Consider the following 19,495-nt stretch of genomic DNA (forward strand, 5'->3'; position numbering starts at 1 on the left):
TGGTACTTTCGGTATGGGAGGCATCCTGATCCTTTTGGAATTTCAGCAGGCAGCCGGCCACTCCGGGCCACCGTACCCCGGAAAAGAATCATGGCCTTTCCCCAGAGAAACAAAAGTCACCAGGCCAGGTTCCTGATGTCAGTTTGCAGGAGGCACTTGGCACTGTCAAACCAGCCGCAGTTGCCTCTGGTGGTGCCTTTCATCTGGGCGGCATCCTGGTCCGTGCAGAGTTTCAGCAGGCAGCCGGCCACTCCAGGACACCAGTCTCAGGATATGAACCATGGCCTTTCCCCAGAGAAACAAAAGTCACCAGGCCAGGTTCCAGATGTCAGTTGGCAGGAGGCACTTGGCACTGTCAAACCAGCCACAGGTGCCTGTGGGGGCATTTTTCATGTGGGAGGCATCCTGATCCATGCGGAATTTCAGCAGGCAGCCGGCCACTCCGAGCCCCCAGGCCCTGGACATGAACCATGGCCTTTCCCCAGAGAAACAAAAGTCACCAGGTCAGGTTCCTGATGTCAGTTTGCAGGAGGCACTTGGCACTGTCAAACCTGACTCAGTTTCCTCTGGGGGCATTTTTCATCTGGGAGGCATCCAGATCCATGTGGAATTTCAGCAGGCAGCCGGCCACTCCGGGCTACCAGGCACTGGACATGAACCATGGCCTTTCCCCTGAGAAACAAAAGTCACCAGGCCAGGTTCCTGATGTCAGTTTGCAGGAGGCACTTGGCACTGTCAAACCAGCCACAGTTGCCTGTGGTGGCACCTTCCATCTCAGCGGCATCCGGATCCATGCAGAATTTCAGCAGGCAGCCGGCCACTCCGGGCCCCCAGGCCATGGACATGAACCATGGCCTTTCCCCAGAGAAACAAAAGTCAGCAGGCCAGGTTCCTGATGTCAGTTTGCAGGAGGCACTTGGCAGTGTCAAATCAGCCACAGTTACCTGTGGGGGCACCTTTCATCTGGGAGGTATCCTCAACCGTGAGGAATTTCAGCAGGCAGCCGGCCACTCCAGGCCGCGGGGCACTGGACACGAATGAGGGCCTTTACCCAGAGAAATAAAAGTCACCAGGCCAGGTTCCTGATGTCAGTTTGCAGGAGGCACTTGGCACTGTCAAACCAGACGCAGTTACCTGTGGGGGCATTTTTCATCTGGGAGGCATCCTGATCCATGCGGAATTTCAGCAGGCAGCCGGCCACTCCGAGCCCCCAGGCCCTGGACATGAACCATGGCCTTTCCCCAGAGAAACAAAAGTCACCAGGCCAGGTTCCTGATGTCAGTTTGCAGGAGGCACTTGGCACTGTCAAATCTGACGCAGTTTCCTCTGGGGGCATTTTTCATCTGGGAGGCATCCAGATCCATGTGGAATTTCAGCAGGCAGCCGGCCACTCCTGGCCAGCGGGCCCTGGAGAGGAACGATGGCCTTTCCCCTGAGAAACAAAAGTCACCAGGCCAGGTTCCTGATGTCAGTTTGCAGGAGGCACTTGGCAGTGTCAAACCAGCCACAGTTGCCTGTGGTGGCACCTTCCATCTCGGCGGCATCCTGATCCATGCGGAATTTCAGCAGGCAGCCGGCCACTCCGGGCCACCAGGCCCTGGACAATAATGATGGCCTTTCCCCAGAGAAATAAAAGTCACCAGGCCAGGTTCCTGATGTCAGTTTGCAGGAGGCACTTGGCACTGTCAAACCAGACGCAGTTGCCTGTGGGGGCACCTTGCAACTGGGATGTATCCTCATCCGTGCGGAATTTCAGCAGGCAGCTGGCCACTCCGGGCCACAAGGCCCTGGACATGAATGATGGCCTTTCCCCAGAGAAACAAAAGTCACCAGGCCAGGTTCCTGATGTCAGTTTGCAGGAGGCACTTGGCACTGTCAAACCAGCCACAGTTGCCTGTGGGGGCACCTTTCATCTGGGAGGCCTCCTGATCCATGTGGAATTTCAGCAGGCAGCCTGCCACTCCTGGCCACAAGGCCCTGGACATGAACCATGGCCTTTCCCCAGAGAAACAAAAGTCACCAGGCCAGGTTCCTGATGTCAGTTTGCAGGAGGCACTTGGCACTGTCAAACCAGCCACAGTTGCCTTGGGTGGTACTTTCGGTCTGGGAGGCATCCTGATCCTTTTGGAATTTCAGCAGGCAGCCGGCCACTCCGGGCCACCGTACCCCGGAAAAGAATCATGGCCTTTCCCCAGAGAAACAAAAGTCACCAGGCCAGGTTCCTGATGTCAGTTTGCAGGAGGCACTTGGCACTGTCAAACCAGCCACAGTTGCCTCTGGTGGTACCTTTCATCTGGGCGGCATCCTGGTCCGTGCAGAATTTCAGCAGGCAGCCGGCCACTCCAGGACACCAGGCTCAGGATATGAACCATGGCCTTTCCCCAGAGAAACAAAAGTCACCAGGCCAGGTTCCAGATGTCAGTTGGCAGGAGGCACTTGGCACTGTCAAACCAGCCACAGGTGCCGGTGGGGGCATTTTTCATGTGGGAGGCATCCTGATCCATGCGGAATTTCAGCAGGCAGCCGGCCACTCCGAGCCCCCAGGCCCTGGACATGAACCATGGCCTTTCCCCTGAGAAACAAAAGTCAGCAGGCCAGGTTCCTGATGTCAGTTTGCAGGAGGCACTTGGCACTGTCAAACCAGCCACAGTTGCCTGTGGTGGCACCTTCCATCTCGGCGGGATCCGGATCCATGCAGAATTTCAGCAGGCAGCCGGCCACTCCGGGCCCCCAGGCCATGGACATGAACCATGGCCTTTCCCCAGAGAAACAAAAGTCAGCAGGCCAGGTTCCTGATGTCAGTTTGCAGGAGGCACTTGGCAGTGTCAAACCAGCCACAGTTACCTGTGGGGGCACCTTTCATCTGGGAGGTATCCTCAACCGTGAGGAATTTCAGCAGGCAGCCGGCCACTCCAGGCCACCGGGACCCGGACAAGAATAATGGCCTTTCCCCAGACAAACAAAAGTCACCAGGCCAGGTTCCTGATGTCAGTTTGCAGGTGGCACTTGGCACTGTCAAACCAGACGCAGTTGCCTGTGGGGGCACCTTGCAACTGGGATGTATCCTCATCCGTGCGGAATTTCAGCAGGCAGCTGGCCACTCCGGGCCACAAGACCCTGGACATGAATGATGGCCTTTCCCCAGAGAAACAAAAGTCACCAGGCCAGGTTCCTGATGTCAGTTTGCAGGAGTCACTTGGCACTGTCAAACCAGCCGCAGTTGCCTGTGGGGGCATTTTTCATCTGGGAGGCATCCTGATCCATGCGGAATTTCAGCAGGCAGCCGGCCACTCCGAGCCCCCAGGCCCTGGACATGAACCATGGCCTTTCCCCAGAGAAACAAAAGTCACCAGGCCAGGTTCCTGATGTCAGTTTGCAGGAGGCACTTGGCACTGTCAAACCTGACGCAGTTTCCTCTGGGGGCATTTTTCATCTGGGAGGCATCCTGATCCGTGTGGAATTTCAGCAGGCAGCCGGCCACTCCGGGCCAGCGGGCCCTGGAGAGGAACGATGGCCTTTCCCCTGAGAAACAAAAGTCACCAGGCCAGGTTCCTGATGTCAGTTTGCAGGAGGCACTTGGCAGTGTCAAACCAGCCACAGTTGCCTGTGGTGGCACCTTCCATCTCGGCGGCATCCTGATCCATGCAGAATTTCAGCAGGCAGCCGGCCACTCCGGGCCCCCAGGCCATGGACATGAACCATGGACTTTCCCCAGAGAAACAAAAGTCACCAGGCCAGGTTCCTGATGTCAGTTTGCAGGTGGCACTTGGCACTGTCAAACCAGACGCAGTTGCCTGTGGGGGCACCTTGCAACTGGGATGTATCCTCATCCGTGCGGAATTTCAGCAGGCAGCCGGCCACTCCTGGCCACAAGGCCCTGGACATGAACCATGGCCTTTCCCCAGAGAAACAAAAGTCACCAGGCCAGGTTCCTGATGTCAGTTTGCAGGAGGCACTTGGCAGTGTCAAACCAGCCACAGTTGCCTGTGGGGGCACCTTGCAACTGGGATGTATCCTCATCCGTGCGGAATTTCAGCAGGCAGCTGGCCACTCCTGGCCACAAGGCCCTGGACCTGAACCATGGCCTTTACCCAGATAAAGAAAAGTCACCAGGCCAGGTTCCTGATGTCAGTTTGCAGGAGGCACTTGGCACTGTCAAACCAGCCGCAGTTGCCTGTGGGAGCACCTTGCATCTGGGAGGTATCCTGAACCGTGAGGAATTTCAGCAGGCAGCCGGCCACACCGGGCCACCGGGACCCGGACAAGAATAATGGCCTTTCCCCAGACAAAGAAAATTCACCAGGCCAGGTTCCTGATGTCAGTTTGCAGGAGGCACTTGGCACTGTCAAATCTGACGCAGTTTCCTCTGGGGGCATTTTTCATCTGGGAGGCATCCAGATCCATGTGGAATTTCAGCAGGCAGCCGGCCACTCCTGGCCAGCGGGCCCTGGAGAGGAACGATGGCCTTTCCCCTGAGAAACAAAAGTCACCAGGCCAGGTTCCTGATGTCAGTTTGCAGGAGGCACTTGGCAGTGTCAAACCAGCCACAGTTGCCTGTGGTGGCACCTTCCATCTCGGCGGCATCCTGATCCATGCGGAATTTCAGCAGGCAGCCGGCCACTCCGGGCCACCAGGCCCTGGACAATAATGATGGCCTTTCCCCAGAGAAATAAAAGTCACCAGGCCAGGTTCCTGATGTCAGTTTGCAGGAGGCACTTGGCACTGTCAAACCAGACGCAGTTGCCTGTGGGGGCACCTTGCAACTGGGATGTATCCTCATCCGTGCGGAATTTCAGCAGGCAGCTGGCCACTCCGGGCCACAAGGCCCTGGACATGAATGATGGCCTTTCCCCAGAGAAACAAAAGTCACCAGGCCAGGTTCCTGATGTCAGTTTGCAGGAGGCACTTGGCACTGTCAAACCAGCCACAGTTGCCTGTGGGGGCACCTTTCATCTGGGAGGCCTCCTGATCCATGTGGAATTTCAGCAGGCAGCCTGCCACTCCTGGCCACAAGGCCCTGGACATGAACCATGGCCTTTCCCCAGAGAAACAAAAGTCACCAGGCCAGGTTCCTGATGTCAGTTTGCAGGAGGCACTTGGCACTGTCAAACCAGCCACAGTTGCCTTGGGTGGTACTTTCGGTCTGGGAGGCATCCTGATCCTTTTGGAATTTCAGCAGGCAGCCGGCCACTCCGGGCCACCGTACCCCGGAAAAGAATCATGGCCTTTCCCCAGAGAAACAAAAGTCACCAGGCCAGGTTCCTGATGTCAGTTTGCAGGAGGCACTTGGCACTGTCAAACCAGCCACAGTTGCCTCTGGTGGTACCTTTCATCTGGGCGGCATCCTGGTCCGTGCAGAATTTCAGCAGGCAGCCGGCCACTCCAGGACACCAGGCTCAGGATATGAACCATGGCCTTTCCCCAGAGAAACAAAAGTCACCAGGCCAGGTTCCAGATGTCAGTTGGCAGGAGGCACTTGGCACTGTCAAACCAGCCACAGGTGCCGGTGGGGGCATTTTTCATGTGGGAGGCATCCTGATCCATGCGGAATTTCAGCAGGCAGCCGGCCACTCCGAGCCCCCAGGCCCTGGACATGAACCATGGCCTTTCCCCTGAGAAACAAAAGTCAGCAGGCCAGGTTCCTGATGTCAGTTTGCAGGAGGCACTTGGCACTGTCAAACCAGCCACAGTTGCCTGTGGTGGCACCTTCCATCTCGGCGGGATCCGGATCCATGCAGAATTTCAGCAGGCAGCCGGCCACTCCGGGCCCCCAGGCCATGGACATGAACCATGGCCTTTCCCCAGAGAAACAAAAGTCAGCAGGCCAGGTTCCTGATGTCAGTTTGCAGGAGGCACTTGGCAGTGTCAAACCAGCCACAGTTACCTGTGGGGGCACCTTTCATCTGGGAGGTATCCTCAACCGTGAGGAATTTCAGCAGGCAGCCGGCCACTCCAGGCCACCGGGACCCGGACAAGAATAATGGCCTTTCCCCAGACAAACAAAAGTCACCAGGCCAGGTTCCTGATGTCAGTTTGCAGGTGGCACTTGGCACTGTCAAACCAGACGCAGTTGCCTGTGGGGGCACCTTGCAACTGGGATGTATCCTCATCCGTGCGGAATTTCAGCAGGCAGCTGGCCACTCCGGGCCACAAGACCCTGGACATGAATGATGGCCTTTCCCCAGAGAAACAAAAGTCACCAGGCCAGGTTCCTGATGTCAGTTTGCAGGAGTCACTTGGCACTGTCAAACCAGCCGCAGTTGCCTGTGGGGGCATTTTTCATCTGGGAGGCATCCTGATCCATGCGGAATTTCAGCAGGCAGCCGGCCACTCCGAGCCCCCAGGCCCTGGACATGAACCATGGCCTTTCCCCAGAGAAACAAAAGTCACCAGGCCAGGTTCCTGATGTCAGTTTGCAGGAGGCACTTGGCACTGTCAAACCTGACGCAGTTTCCTCTGGGGGCATTTTTCATCTGGGAGGCATCCTGATCCGTGTGGAATTTCAGCAGGCAGCCGGCCACTCCGGGCCAGCGGGCCCTGGAGAGGAACGATGGCCTTTCCCCTGAGAAACAAAAGTCACCAGGCCAGGTTCCTGATGTCAGTTTGCAGGAGGCACTTGGCAGTGTCAAACCAGCCACAGTTGCCTGTGGTGGCACCTTCCATCTCGGCGGCATCCTGATCCATGCAGAATTTCAGCAGGCAGCCGGCCACTCCGGGCCCCCAGGCCATGGACATGAACCATGGACTTTCCCCAGAGAAACAAAAGTCACCAGGCCAGGTTCCTGATGTCAGTTTGCAGGTGGCACTTGGCACTGTCAAACCAGACGCAGTTGCCTGTGGGGGCACCTTGCAACTGGGATGTATCCTCATCCGTGCGGAATTTCAGCAGGCAGCCGGCCACTCCTGGCCACAAGGCCCTGGACATGAACCATGGCCTTTCCCCAGAGAAACAAAAGTCACCAGGCCAGGTTCCTGATGTCAGTTTGCAGGAGGCACTTGGCAGTGTCAAACCAGCCACAGTTGCCTGTGGGGGCACCTTGCAACTGGGATGTATCCTCATCCGTGCGGAATTTCAGCAGGCAGCTGGCCACTCCTGGCCACAAGGCCCTGGACCTGAACCATGGCCTTTACCCAGATAAAGAAAAGTCACCAGGCCAGGTTCCTGATGTCAGTTTGCAGGAGGCACTTGGCACTGTCAAACCAGCCGCAGTTGCCTGTGGGAGCACCTTGCATCTGGGAGGTATCCTGAACCGTGAGGAATTTCAGCAGGCAGCCGGCCACACCGGGCCACCGGGACCCGGACAAGAATAATGGCCTTTCCCCAGACAAAGAAAATTCACCAGGCCAGGTTCCTGATGTCAGTTTGCAGGTGGCACTTGGCACTGTCAAACCAGACGCAGTTGCCTGTGGGGGCACCTTGCAACTGGGATGTATCCTCATCCGTGCGGAATTTCAGCAGGCAGCCGGCCACTCCTGGCCACAAGGCCCTGGACATGAACCATGGACTTTCCCCAGAGAAATAAAAGTCACCAGGCCAGGTTCCTGATGTCAGTTGGCAGGAGGCACTTGGCACTGTCAAACCAGCCACAGTTGCCTGTGGGGGCACCTTTCATCTGGGAGGCCTCCTGATCCATGTGGAATTTCAGCAGGCAGCCTGCCACTCGAGCCACCGGGCCCTGGAGAGGAACGATGGCCTTTCCCCAGAGAAACAGAACTCGGCAGGCCAGGTCGCTGATGTCTGTTTGCAGGAGGCACTTGGCACTGTCAAACCAGCCACAGTTGCCTTGGGTGGTACTTTCGGTATGGGAGGCATCCTGATCCTTTTGGAATTTCAGCAGGCAGCCGGCCACTCCGGGCCACCGTACCCCGGAAAAGAATCATGGCCTTTCCCCAGAGAAACAAAAGTCACCAGGCCAGGTTCCTGATGTCAGTTTGCAGGAGGCACTTGGCACTGTCAAACCAGCCGCAGTTGCCTCTGGTGGTGCCTTTCATCTGGGCGGCATCCTGGTCCGTGCAGAATTTCAGCAGGCAGCCGGCCACTCCAGGACACCAGGCTCAGGATATGAACCATGGCCTTTCCCCAGAGAAACAAAAGTCACCAGGCCAGGTTCCAGATGTCAGTTGGCAGGAGGCACTTGGCACTGTCAAACCAGCCACAGGTGCCTGTGGGGGCATTTTTCATGTGGGAGGCATCCTGATCCATGCGGAATTTCAGCAGGCAGCCGGCCACTCCGAGCCCCCAGGCCCTGGACATGAACCATGGCCTTTCCCCAGAGAAACAAAAGTCACCAGGTCAGGTTCCTGATGTCAGTTTGCAGGAGGCACTTGGCACTGTCAAACCTGATGCAGTTTCCTCTGGGGGCATTTTTCATCTGGGAGGCATCCAGATCCATGTGGAATTTCAGCAGGCAGCCGGCCACTCCGGGCTACCAGGCACTGGACATGAACCATGGCCTTTCCCCTGAGAAACAAAAGTCACCAGGCCAGGTTCCTGATGTCAGTTTGCAGGAGGCACTTGGCACTGTCAAACCAGCCACAGTTGCCTGTGGTGGCACCTTCCATCTCAGCGGCATCCGGATCCATGCAGAATTTCAGCAGGCAGCCGGCCACTCCGGGCCCCCAGGCCATGGACATGAACCATGGCCTTTCCCCAGAGAAACAAAAGTCAGCAGGCCAGGTTCCTGATGTCAGTTTGCAGGAGGCACTTGGCAGTGTCAAATCAGCCACAGTTACCTGTGGGGGCACCTTTCATCTGGGAGGTATCCTCAACCGTGAGGAATTTCAGCAGGCAGCCGGCCACTCCAGGCCGCGGGGCACTGGACACGAATGAGGGCCTTTACCCAGAGAAATAAAAGTCACCAGGCCAGGTTCCTGATGTCAGTTTGCAGGAGGCACTTGGCACTGTCAAACCAGACGCAGTTACCTGTGGGGGCATTTTTCATCTGGGAGGCATCCTGATCCATGCGGAATTTCAGCAGGCAGCCGGCCACTCCGAGCCCCCAGGCCCTGGACATGAACCATGGCCTTTCCCCAGAGAAACAAAAGTCACCAGGCCAGGTTCCTGATGTCAGTTTGCAGGAGGCACTTGGCACTGTCAAATCTGACGCAGTTTCCTCTGGGGGCATTTTTCATCTGGGAGGCATCCTGATCCGTGTGGAATTTCAGCAGGCAGCCGGCCACTCCTGGCCAGCGGGCCCTGGAGAGGAACGATGGCCTTTCCCCTGAGAAACAAAAGTCACCAGGCCAGGTTCCTGATGTCAGTTTGCAGGAGGCACTTGGCAGTGTCAAACCAGCCACAGTTGCCTGTGGTGGCACCTTCCATCTCGGCGGCATCCTGATCCATGCGGAATTTCAGCAGGCAGCCGGCCACTCCGGGCCACCAGGCCCTGGACAATAATGATGGCCTTTCCCCAGAGAAACAAAAGTCACCAGGCCAGGTTCCTGATGTCAGTTTGCAGGAGGCACTTGGCACTGTCAAACCAGACGCAGTTGCCTGTGGGGGCACCTTGCAACTGGGATGTATCCTCATCCGTGCGGAATTTCAGCAGGCAGCTGGCCACTCCGGGCCACAAGGCCCTGGACATGAATGATGGCCTTTCCCCAGAGAAACAAAAGTCACCAGGCCAGGTTCCTGATGTCAGTTTGCAGGAGGCACTTGGCACTGTCAAACCAGCCACAGTTGCCTGTGGGGGCACCTTTCATCTGGGAGGCCTCCTGATCCTTTTGGAATTTCAGCAGGCAGCCTGCCACTCCTGGCCACAAGGCCCTGGACATGAACCATGGCCTTTCCCCAGAGAAACAAAAGTCACCAGGCCAGGTTCCTGATGTCAGTTTGCAGGAGGCACTTGGCAGTGTCAAACCAGCCACAGTTGCCTTGGGTGGTACTTTCGGTCTGGGAGGCATCCTGATCCTTTTGGAATTTCAGCAGGCAGCCGGCCACTCCGGGCCACCGTACCCCGGAAAAGAATCATGGCCTTTCCCCAGAGAAACAAAAGTCACCAGGCCAGGTTCCTGATGTCAGTTTGCAGGAGGCACTTGGCACTGTCAAACCAGCCACAGTTGCCTCTGGTGGTACCTTTCATCTGGGCGGCATCCTGGTCCGTGCAGAATTTCAGCAGGCAGCCGGCCACTCCAGGACACCAGGCTCAGGATATGAACCATGGCCTTTCCCCAGAGAAACAAAAGTCACCAGGCCAGGTTCCAGATGTCAGTTGGCAGGAGGCACTTGGCACTGTCAAACCAGCCACAGGTGCCGGTGGGGGCATTTTTCATGTGGGAGGCATCCTGATCCATGCGGAATTTCAGCAGGCAGCCGGCCACTCCGAGCCCCCAGGCCCTGGACATGAACCATGGCCTTTCCCCTGAGAAACAAAAGTCAGCAGGCCAGGTTCCTGATGTCAGTTTGCAGGAGGCACTTGGCACTGTCAAACCAGCCACAGTTGCCTGTGGTGGCACCTTCCATCTCGGCGGGATCCGGATCCATGCAGAATTTCAGCAGGCAGCCGGCCACTCTGGGCCCCCAGGCCATGGACATGAACCATGGCCTTTCCCCAGAGAAACAAAAGTCAGCAGGCCAGGTTCCTGATGTCAGTTTGCAGGAGGCACTTGGCAGTGTCAAACCAGCCACAGTTACCTGTGGGGGCACCTTTCATCTGGGAGGTATCCTCAACCGTGAGGAATTTCAGCAGGCAGCCGGCCACTCCAGGCCACCGGGACCCGGACAAGAATAATGGCCTTTCCCCAGACAAACAAAAGTCACCAGGCCAGGTTCCTGATGTCAGTTTGCAGGTGGCACTTGGCACTGTCAAACCAGACGCAGTTGCCTGTGGGGGCACCTTGCAACTGGGATGTATCCTCATCCGTGCGGAATTTCAGCAGGCAGCTGGCCACTCCGGGCCACAAGGCCCTGGACATGAATGATGGCCTTTCCCCAGAGAAACAAAAGTCACCAGGCCAGGTTCCTGATGTCAGTTTGCAGGAGGCACTTGACACTGTCAACCAGCCACAGTTGCCTGTGGGGGCACCTTTCATCTGGGAGGCCTCCTGATCCATGTGGAATTTCAGCAGGCAGCCTGCCACTCCTGGCCACAAGGCCCTGGACATGAACCATGGCCTTTCCCCAGAGAAACAAAAGTCACCAGGCCAGGTTCCTGATGTCAGTTTGCAGGAGGCACTTGGCACTGTCAAACCAGCCACAGTTGCCTTGGGTGGTACTTTCGGTCTGGGAGGCATCCTGATCCTTTTGGAATTTCAGCAGGCAGCCGGCCACTCCGTGCCACCGTACCCCGGAAAAGAATCATGGCCTTTCCCCAGAGAAACAAAAGTCACCAGGCCAGGTTCCTGATGTCAGTTTGCAGGAGGCACCTGGCACTGTCAAACCAGCCACAGTTGCCTCTGGTGGTACCTTTCATCTGGGCGGCATCCTGGTCCGTGCAGAATTTCAGCAGGCAGCCGGCCACTCCGAGCCCCCAGGCCCTGGACATGAACCATGGCCTTTCCCCTGAGAAACAAAAGTCAGCAGGCCAGGTTCCTGATGTCAGTTTGCAGGAGGCACTTGGCAGTGTCAAACCAGCCACAGTTGCCTGTGGTGGCACCTTCCATCTCGGCGGCATCCTGATCCATGCAGAATTTCAGCAGGCAGCCGGCCACTCCGGGCCCCCAGGCCATGGACATGAACCATGGACTTTCCCCAGAGAAACAAAAGTCACCAGGCCAGGTTCCTGATGTCAGTTTGCAGGAGGCACTTGGCAGTGTCAAACCAGCCACAGTTACCTGTGGGGGCACCTTTCATCTGGGAGGTATCCTCAACCGTGAGGAATTTCAGCAGGCAGCCAGCCACTCCAGGCCGCGGGGCACTGGACACGAATGATGGCCTTTACCCAGAGAAATAAAAGTCACCAGGCCAGGTTCCTGATGTCAGTTTGCAGGAGGCACTTGGCACTTTCAAACTAGCCACAGTTGCCTGTGGGGGCACCTTTCATCTGGGAGGCCTCCTGATCCATGTGGAATTTCAGCAGGCAGCCGGCCACTCCGGGCCAGCGGGCCCTGGAGAGGAACGATGGCCTTTCCCCTGAGAAACAAAAGTCACCAGGCCAGGTTCCTGATGTCAGTTTGCAGGTGGCACTTGGCACTGTCAAACCAGATGCAGTTGCCTGTGGGGGCACCTTGCAACTGGGATGTATCCTCATCCGTGCGGAATTTCAGCAGGCAGCCGGCCACTCCTGGCCACAAGGCCCTGGACATGAACCATGGCCTTTCCCCAGAGAAACAAAAAACACCAGGCCAGGTTCCTGATGTCAGTTTGCAGGAGGCACTTTGCACTGTCAAACCAGACGCAGTTGCCTGTGGGGGCATGTTTCATCTGGGAGGCATCCTCAACCGTGTGGAATTTCAGCAGGCAGCCGGCCACTCCGGCCACTCTGAGCCCCGGACAAGAATGATGGCCTTTCCCCAGAGAAACAAAAGTCACCAGGCCAGGTTCCTGATGTCAGTTTGCAGGTGGCACTTGGCACTGTCAAACCAGACGCAGTTGACTGTGGGGGCACCTTGCAACTGGGATGTATCCTCATCCGTGCGGAATTTCAGCAGGCAGCCGGCCACTCCTGGCCACAAGGCCCTGGACATGAACCATGGCCTTTCCCCAGAGAAACAAAAAACACCAGGCCAGGTTCCTGATGTCAGTTTGCAGGAGGCACTTGGCAGTGTCAAACCAGCCACAGTTGCCTGTGGGGGCACCTTGCAACTGGGATGTATCCTCATCCGTGCGGAATTTCAGCAGGCAGCTGGCCACTCCTGGCCACAAGGCCCTGGACCTGAACCATGGCCTTTACCCAGATAAAGAAAAGTCACCAGGCCAGGTTCCTGATGTCAGTTTGCAGGAGGCACTTGGCACTGTCAAACCAGCCGCAGTTGCCTGTGGGAGCACCTTGCATCTGGGAGGTATCCTGAACCGTGAGGAATTTCAGCAGGCAGCCGGCCACACCGGGCCACCGGGACCCGGACAAGAATAATGGCCTTTCCCCAGACAAAGAAAAGTCACCAGGCCAGGTTCCTGATGTCAGTTTGCAGGTGGCACTTGGCACTGTCAAACCAGACGCAGTTGCCTGTGGGGGCACCTTGCAACTGGGATGTATCCTCATCCGTGCGGAATTTCAGCAGGCAGCCGGCCACTCCTGGCCACAAGGCCCTGGACATGAACCATGGACTTTCCCCAGAGAAATAAAAGTCACCAGGCCAGGTTCCTGATGTCAGTTGGCAGGAGGCACTTGGCACTGTCAAACCAGCCACAGTTGCCTGTGGGGGCACCTTTCATCTGGGAGGCCTCCTGATCCATGTGGAATTTCAGCAGGCAGCCTGCCACTCGAGCCACCGGGCCCTGGAGAGGAACGATGGCCTTTCCCCAGAGAAACAGAACTCGGCAGGCCAGGTCGCTGATGTCTGTTTGCAGGAGGCACTTGGCACTGTCAAACCAGCCACAGTTGCCTTGGGTGGTACTTTCGGTATGGGAGGCATCCTGATCCTTTTGGAATTTCAGCAGGCAGCCGGCCACTCCGGGCCACCGTACCCCGGAAAAGAATCATGGCCTTTCCCCAGAGAAACAAAAGTCACCAGGCCAGGTTCCTGATGTCAGTTTGCAGGAGGCACTTGGCACTGTCAAACCAGCCGCAGTTGCCTCTGGTGGTGCCTTTCATCTGGGCGGCATCCTGGTCCGTGCAGAATTTCAGCAGGCAGCCGGCCACTCCAGGACACCAGGCTCAGGATATGAACCATGGCCTTTCCCCAGAGAAACAAAAGTCACCAGGCCAGGTTCCAGATGTCAGTTGGCAGGAGGCACTTGGCACTGTCAAACCAGCCACAGGTGCCTGTGGGGGCATTTTTCATGTGGGAGGCATCCTGATCCATGCGGAATTTCAGCAGGCAGCCGGCCACTCCGAGCCCCCAGGCCCTGGACATGAACCATGGCCTTTCCCCAGAGAAACAAAAGTCACCAGGTCAGGTTCCTGATGTCAGTTTGCAGGAGGCACTTGGCACTGTCAAACCTGACTCAGTTTCCTCTGGGGGCATTTTTCATCTGGGAGGCATCCAGATCCATGTGGAATTTCAGCAGGCAGCCGGCCACTCCGGGCTACCAGGCACTGGACATGAACCATGGCCTTTCCCCTGAGAAACAAAAGTCACCAGGCCAGGTTCCTGATGTCAGTTTGCAGGAGGCACTTGGCACTGTCAAACCAGCCACAGTTGCCTGTGGTGGCACCTTCCATCTCAGCGGCATCCGGATCCATGCAGAATTTCAGCAGGCAGCCGGCCACTCCGGGCCCCCAGGCCATGGACATGAACCATGGCCTTTCCCCAGAGAAACAAAAGTCAGCAGGCCAGGTTCCTGATGTCAGTTTGCAGGAGGCACTTGGCAGTGTCAAATCAGCCACAGTTACCTGTGGGGGCACCTTTCATCTGGGAGGTATCCTCAACCGTGAGGAATTTCAGCAGGCAGCCGGCCACTCCAGGCCGCGGGGCACTGGACACGAATGAGGGCCTTTACCCAGAGAAATAAAAGTCACCAGGCCAGGTTCCTGATGTCAGTTTGCAGGAGGCACTTGGCACTGTCAAACCAGACGCAGTTACCTGTGGGGGCATTTTTCATCTGGGAGGCATCCTGATCCATGCGGAATTTCAGCAGGCAGCCGGCCACTCCGAGCCCCCAGGCCCTGGACATGAACCATGGCCTTTCCCCAGAGAAACAAAAGTCACCAGGCCAGGTTCCTGATGTCAGTTTGCAGGAGGCACTTGGCACTGTCAAATCTGACGCAGTTTCCTCTGGGGGCATTTTTCATCTGGGAGGCATCCAGATCCATGTGGAATTTCAGCAGGCAGCCGGCCACTCCTGGCCAGCGGGCCCTGGAGAGGAACGATGGCCTTTCCCCTGAGAAACAAAAGTCACCAGGCCAGGTTCCTGATGTCAGTTTGCAGGAGGCACTTGGCAGTGTCAAACCAGCCACAGTTGCCTGTGGTGGCACCTTCCATCTCGGCGGCATCCTGATCCATGCGGAATTTCAGCAGGCAGCCGGCCACTCCGGGCCACCAGGCCCTGGACAATAATGATGGCCTTTCCCCAGAGAAACAAAAGTCACCAGGCCAGGTTCCTGATGTCAGTTTGCAGGAGGCACTTGGCACTGTCAAACCAGACGCAGTTGCCTGTGGGGGCACCTTGCAACTGGGATGTATCCTCATCCGTGCGGAATTTCAGCAGGCAGCTGGCCACTCCGGGCCACAAGGCCCTGGACATGAATGATGGCCTTTCCCCAGAGAAACAAAAGTCACCAGGCCAGGTTCCTGATGTCAGTTTGCAGGAGGCACTTGGCACTGTCAAACCAGCCACAGTTGCCTGTGGGGGCACCTTTCATCTGGGAGGCCTCCTGATCCATGTGGAATTTCAGCAGGCAGCCTGCCACTCCTGGCCACAAGGCCCTGGACATGAACCATGGCCTTTCCCCAGAGAAACAAAAGTCACCAGGCCAGGTTCCTGATGTCAGTTTGCAGGAGGCACTTGGCACTGTCAAACCAGCCACAGTTGCCTTGGGTGGTACTTTCGGTCTGGGAGGCATCCTGATCCTTTTGGAATTTCAGCAGGCAGCCGGCCACTCCGGGCCACCGTACCCCGGAAAAGAATCATGGCCTTTCCCCAGAGAAACAAAAGTCACCAGGCCAGGTTCCTGATGTCAGTTTGCAGGAGGCACTTGGCACTGTCAAACCAGCCACAGTTGCCTCTGGTGGTACCTTTCATCTGGGCGGCATCCTGGTCCGTGCAGAATTTCAGCAGGCAGCCGGCCACTCCAGGACACCAGGCTCAGGATATGAACCATGGCCTTTCCCCAGAGAAACAAAAGTCACCAGGCCAGGTTCCAGATGTCAGTTGGCAGGAGGCACTTGGCACTGTCAAACCAGCCACAGGTGCCGGTGGGGGCATTTTTCATGTGGGAGGCATCCTGATCCATGCGGAATTTCAGCAGGCAGCCGGCCACTCCGAGCCCCCAGGCCCTGGACATGAACCATGGCCTTTCCCCTGAGAAACAAAAGTCAGCAGGCCAGGTTCCTGATGTCAGTTTGCAGGAGGCACTTGGCACTGTCAAACCAGCCACAGTTGCCTGTGGTGGCACCTTCCATCTCGGCGGGATCCGGATCCATGCAGAATTTCAGCAGGCAGCCGGCCACTCCGGGCCCCCAGGCCATGGACATGAACCATGGCCTTTCCCCAGAGAAACAAAAGTCAGCAGGCCAGGTTCCTGATGTCAGTTTGCAGGAGGCACTTGGCAGTGTCAAACCAGCCACAGTTACCTGTGGGGGCACCTTTCATCTGGGAGGTATCCTCAACCGTGAGGAATTTCAGCAGGCAGCCGGCCACTCCAGGCCACCGGGACCCGGACAAGAATAATGGCCTTTCCCCAGACAAACAAAAGTCACCAGGCCAGGTTCCTGATGTCAGTTTGCAGGTGGCACTTGGCACTGTCAAACCAGACGCAGTTGCCTGTGGGGGCACCTTGCAACTGGGATGTATCCTCATCCGTGCGGAATTTCAGCAGGCAGCTGGCCACTCCGGGCCACAAGGCCCTGGACATGAATGATGGCCTTTCCCCAGAGAAACAAAAGTCACCAGGCCAGGTTCCTGATGTCAGTTTGCAGGAGTCACTTGGCACTGTCAAACCAGCCGCAGTTGCCTGTGGGGGCATTTTTCATCTGGGAGGCATCCTGAACCATGCGGAATTTCAGCAGGCAGCCGGCCACTCCGAGCCCCCAGGCCCTGGACATGAACCATGGCCTTTCCCCAGAGAAACAAAAGTCACCAGGCCAGGTTCCTGATGTCAGTTTGCAGGAGGCACTTGGCACTGTCAAACCTGACGCAGTTTCCTCTGGGGGCATTTTTCATCTGGGAGGCATCCTGATCCGTGTGGAATTTCAGCAGGCAGCCGGCCACTCCGGGCCAGCGGGCCCTGGAGAGGAACGATGGCCTTTCCCCTGAGAAACAAAAGTCACCAGGCCAGGTTCCTGATGTCAGTTTGCAGGAGGCACTTGGCAGTGTCAAACCAGCCACAGTTGCCTTGGGTGGTACTTTCGGTCTGGGAGGCATCCTGATCCTTTTGGAATTTCAGCAGGCAGCCGGCCACTCCGTGCCACCGTACCCCGGAAAAGAATCATGGCCTTTCCCCAGAGAAACAAAAGTCACCAGGCCAGGTTCCTGATGTCAGTTTGCAGGAGGCACCTGGCACTGTCAAACCAGCCACAGTTGCCTCTGGTGGTACCTTTCATCTGGGCGGCATCCTGGTCCGTGCAGAATTTCAGCAGGCAGCCGGCCACTCCGAGCCCCCAGGCCCTGGACATGAACCATGGCCTTTCCCCTGAGAAACAAAAGTCAGCAGGCCAGGTTCCTGATGTCAGTTTGCAGGAGGCACTTGGCAGTGTCAAACCAGCCACAGTTGCCTGTGGTGGCACCTTCCATCTCGGCGGCATCCTGATCCATGCAGAATTTCAGCAGGCAGCCGGCCACTCCGGGCCCCCAGGCCATGGACATGAACCATGGACTTTCCCCAGAGAAACAAAAGTCACCAGGCCAGGTTCCTGATGTCAGTTTGCAGGAGGCACTTGGCAGTGTCAAACCAGCCACAGTTACCTGTGGGGGCACCTTTCATCTGGGAGGTATCCTCAACCGTGAGGAATTTCAGCAGGCAGCCAGCCACTCCAGGCCGCGGGGCACTGGACACGAATGATGGCCTTTCCCCAGAGAAATAAAAGTCACCAGGCCAGGTTCCTGATGTCAGTTTGCAGGAGGCACTTGGCACTTTCAAACTAGCCACAGTTGCCTGTGGGGGCACCTTTCATCTGGGAGGCCTCCTGATCCATGTGGAATTTCAGCAGGCAGCCGGCCACTCCGGGCCAGCGGGCCCTGGAGAGGAACGATGGCCTTTCCCCTGAGAAACAAAAGTCACCAGGCCAGGTTCCTGATGTCAGTTTGCAGGTGGCACTTGGCACTGTCAAACCAGATGCAGTTGCCTGTGGGGGCACCTTGCAACTGGGATGTATCCTCATCCGTGCGGAATTTCAGCAGGCAGCCGGCCACTCCTGGCCACAAGGCCCTGGACATGAACCATGGCCTTTCCCCAGAGAAACAAAAAACACCAGGCCAGGTTCCTGATGTCAGTTTGCAGGAGGCACTTTGCACTGTCAAACCAGACGCAGTTGCCTGTGGGGGCATGTTTCATCTGGGAGGCATCCTCAACCGTGTGGAATTTCAGCAGGCAGCCGGCCACTCCGGCCACTCTGAGCCCCGGACAAGAATGATGGCCTTTCCCCAGAGAAACAAAAGTCACCAGGCCAGGTTCCTGATGTCAGTTTGCAGGTGGCACTTGGCACTGTCAAACCAGACGCAGTTGCCTGTGGGGGCACCTTGCAACTGGGATGTATCCTCATCCGTGCGGAATTTCAGCAGGCAGCCGGCCACTCCTGGCCACAAGGCCCTGGACATGAACCATGGCCTTTCCCCAGAGAAACAAAAAACACCAGGCCAGGTTCCTGATGTCAGTTTGCAGGAGGCACTTGGCAGTGTCAAACCAGCCACAGTTGCCTGTGGGGGCACCTTGCAACTGGGATGTATCCTCATCCGTGCGGAATTTCAGCAGGCAGCTGGCCACTCCTGGCCACAAGGCCCTGGACCTGAACCATGGCCTTTACCCAGATAAAGAAAAGTCACCAGGCCAGGTTCCTGATGTCAGTTTGCAGGAGGCACTTGGCACTGTCAAACCAGCCGCAGTTGCCTGTGGGAGCACCTTGCATCTGGGAGGTATCCTGAACCGTGAGGAATTTCAGCAGGCAGCCGGCCACACCGGGCCACCGGGACCCGGACAAGAATAATGGCCTTTCCCCAGACAAAGAAAAGTCACCAGGCCAGGTTCCTGATGTCAGTTTGCAGGTGGCACTTGGCACTGTCAAACCAGACGCAGTTGCCTGTGGGGGCACCTTGCAACTGGGATGTATCCTCATCCGTGCGGAATTTCAGCAGGCAGCCGGCCACTCCTGGCCACAAGGCCCTGGACATGAACCATGGACTTTCCCCAGAGAAATAAAAGTCACCAGGCCAGGTTCCTGATGTCAGTTGGCAGGAGGCACTTGGCACTGTCAAACCAGCCACAGTTGCCTGTGGGGGCACCTTTCATCTGGGAGGCCTCCTGATCCATGTGGAATTTCAGCAGGCAGCCTGCCACTCGAGCCACCGGGCCCTGGAGAGGAACGATGGCCTTTCCCCAGAGAAACAGAACTCGGCAGGCCAGGTCGCTGATGTCTGTTTGCAGGAGGCACTTGGCACTGTCAAACCAGCCACAGTTGCCTTGGGTGGTACTTTCGGTATGGGAGGCATCCTGATCCTTTTGGAATTTCAGCAGGCAGCCGGCCACTCCGGGCCACCGTACCCCGGAAAAGAATCATGGCCTTTCCCCAGAGAAACAAAAGT

The sequence above is a fragment of the Passer domesticus genome, chromosome 9 (genome assembly GCF_036417665.1).
Source record: "Passer domesticus isolate bPasDom1 chromosome 9, bPasDom1.hap1, whole genome shotgun sequence".
NCBI lineage: Eukaryota > Metazoa > Chordata > Aves > Passeriformes > Passeridae > Passer > Passer domesticus.